The 2,623-nt window shown below is 50.7% G+C and overlaps 1 pseudogene across 1 annotated transcript; it reads left to right on the top strand.

Moving 5' to 3' along the window:
* The first annotated feature begins 588 nt into the window (after window positions 1-588).
* Window positions 589-1,045, top strand: LOC309809731 (protein FAM136A-like; annotated as a pseudogene). The gene has a single exon. The product of its transcript is annotated as a protein FAM136A-like (transcript).
* The last annotated feature ends 1,578 nt before the right edge of the window (window positions 1,046-2,623 follow it).

Below are 2,623 nucleotides of genomic sequence, written 5' to 3'. Positions count from 1 at the left end.
CTCTGCGGCTCCAGCCTGGGGGGGATGCCAGGCCTTCGAGAAGAGAGAGTGGGGTTGGGAGGAGGTGTGGGTGATGGGGGGACCTTTGGGTACCACTGGAGCCCCACGGTCTTGACCACTCAGACCACAGGCCTCAGGATGCCCCACATGGGCCCACAGGTTAGGGCAGTGGGTGTTGGGGTGCTTCTGTAGAGTTGCTCGGGGGACCTGCCCACCATGGTTGCTCCTCTTTTATCGTTTTATACATCAGACCACCGTGTCCTGCCATTCAAGGTGCCATTGAGATTTTTTTTGAAGTTTAGAAACCACATGCCACACCCAAGGCCTGCAGCTAGTTTGGGTTCGGAAATGGCCCTGTTCTCCGAGCCCCAGGTGCTCACTGGCCTCTCAGAGGGGCTAGGAGCCCCCTGTTCTGTCCTTCTTGTCCCACACAGGAGTGGACACACAGTGGCTGCTCAGGAAATATGATGCCAGTTGAAGTGAATGGAAGCTGAAAGTGGTTCCATCCACAGATCACAGAGGGCATTTGCCCATCAGGACCACGAGGGCCAGGGAGAGCTGGTAAGAAGCCTCTTCTGGCGGGAATCCATGTGGGCGCTGGCGCGGCAGGGAGCAGCGTGGGGTCACCATGGCGGAGCTGCAGCAGCTCTGGGTACAGGAGGCGGTGGACCCCTGGTGAAGGGTCTGGAGAGAGAGAACATCCGGAAGATGTAGGGCCTCAGGTTCCGGTGCAGCACCGGCTGTTGTGAGGACAGCCAGGCGTCCGTGCAGCAAGCGCACCAGTGTGTTGAGCACTGCCATGCACCTCTGGCTCAAGCCCAGGCCCTGGGGACCAGCGAGTTGGAGATGTTCCAGGACCGCCTGGCCCAGTGCACTATGCATTGCAACAACAAAGCCAAAGATTCAATGGATGCGGGGAGTAAAGAGCTTCAGGTGAAGTGGCAGCTAGAGAGTTGCGTCATCCAAGTGTGTGGATGACCGCGTGAATCTCACCCCAACCATGACCAAGAGGATGAAGGAGTGTCTCTCGTTCATTGGGAAATAGATGTCTGCTATTGGCCATCGGGGCTGAGGGCAGGAATCTATTTAAAAAGAGGAATGGAGATTTGGGTCTTTAAGGAAAGTTTATGAATGAGGAAATTAAGGATGTCAGCAAGTTTCAGCAAGTTTCAGTCACTTGCCTCTGGACATTGGTTCCTCTGTCTTTCAATCCCAGAAAGTGAAATGGAAAACACTGGTGCTAAAATTTGGGTCAGAGATAGTACAGGAGAGTTTTTGTGAGCCTGAATTTCATGTGGCCAGGGCTTATCCTGGCAATAGGCAATCTCCCTTGTACCAAACCAGAGCCCTCCAAAGTACGAGCTTCTCTTAGTACACAGATACCAACAGGCTGGCAGGTTCATCTGACCCGTCTATGATCTGGTGGGGTGTGAGGAGAGGTGTTTCTGTTTGTTGCCAACCTCCTGTTTACCAGAAGGATCACCACTACATCTTCCACAAAATGTAATAAATCAAAATCCATGAGGTCCCTAATTTAGAAGGGGAAAGGGGGCTTCTGGGTTTTTGTTTTGCTTGGTTTTGTTTTATATACAAGGGCATGAAGTTATTTAAGATGTAGAGTTGGGAGAGGTAGTTGGGATAAAAATTTTGAAAGAGTCCATTTCTGGCCATCAAGATGTGGATGTGCATTTCTTAAAATTCTCACACATGACATCTTTCAGCCTGGAGACCCTGCAAAAACTTAAGAAGCGATATCACACCGGTAGGGGGAGCAAACCTTCCCTCTCACTGGCGGCCGTGGTGGGCCCTGAGGCTGTCTGCAGCGGACTGACAAGACAGTCTTGCAGTGACACTCACCCCTGGAGGCAAAGAGGATTTTGCTTGTGCTATATGCCAGTATTCAGGAATGAAGAGTGAGAGAGGAACTGTTGGCTGCTTAATTAAGAGAGTTATGAAGTACTGGCTTTGGAAAAATCTGGTTTTTAAAGAACAGAATAGAGTGAAAGCCTAAACCCAGGATTACTTACTTTGCCCCCTGAAATAACAGAGCTCTACTGAGACAATCCCTTGGCAACACGAAGGTCAAGGGAGAAAAAGTCAGCAGCTCGGGGGCGAGCTGTGACTCCTTTAGTGCAAAAGAAGGACAGCCCTCTGTTACCAAATACCACTTTTGCCCGGGCTTTTGTGACATGTGTTCTTCTTGCTCCAGTTCTAGCGCCTTATAGTTTTGATAAAGACCGTGTTTCTTGAAATGATAACATAGCCTGTCTGTTTGCCGTTTCAAGACTGTGATCTATTTTCCTAGTGGTTTGGTTTTAAAAATAAACAGGATTCAATTTTTCTTCCCCCCTCCAAAAAAAAAGAAAAGAAAGTCTCTTCCATTTCCTCTGCCTGAAAAGGAAGCCAGGTTTTTAGTCCAGAGGTCGGGTAAAGAAAGCCCTGCAGGATTTTGTGGGTGGGGAGTACAAAGGAGTGTGGCCGGGCTCAGCGAGGTTAGAGCACCAGCTCCCCAAGCCTAGGAAGGTGCAGGCTGTTATGGTTCCCGAGAAGAGCCAGGACAAGACTCCACCGCCTCCCCAGAGAGTGGCAGGATGGCCGAAGGGAGCCTCGGGCTTGAAGGGGA

Source organism: Mesoplodon mirus (genome assembly GCF_964341445.2).
Source record: "Mesoplodon mirus genome assembly, chromosome: 8".
NCBI classification, from domain to species: Eukaryota; Metazoa; Chordata; class Mammalia; order Artiodactyla; family Ziphiidae; genus Mesoplodon; species Mesoplodon mirus.
The sequence above is the reverse complement of the archived record's forward strand: the minus strand, read 5'-3'. Positions and strand labels throughout refer to the sequence as shown.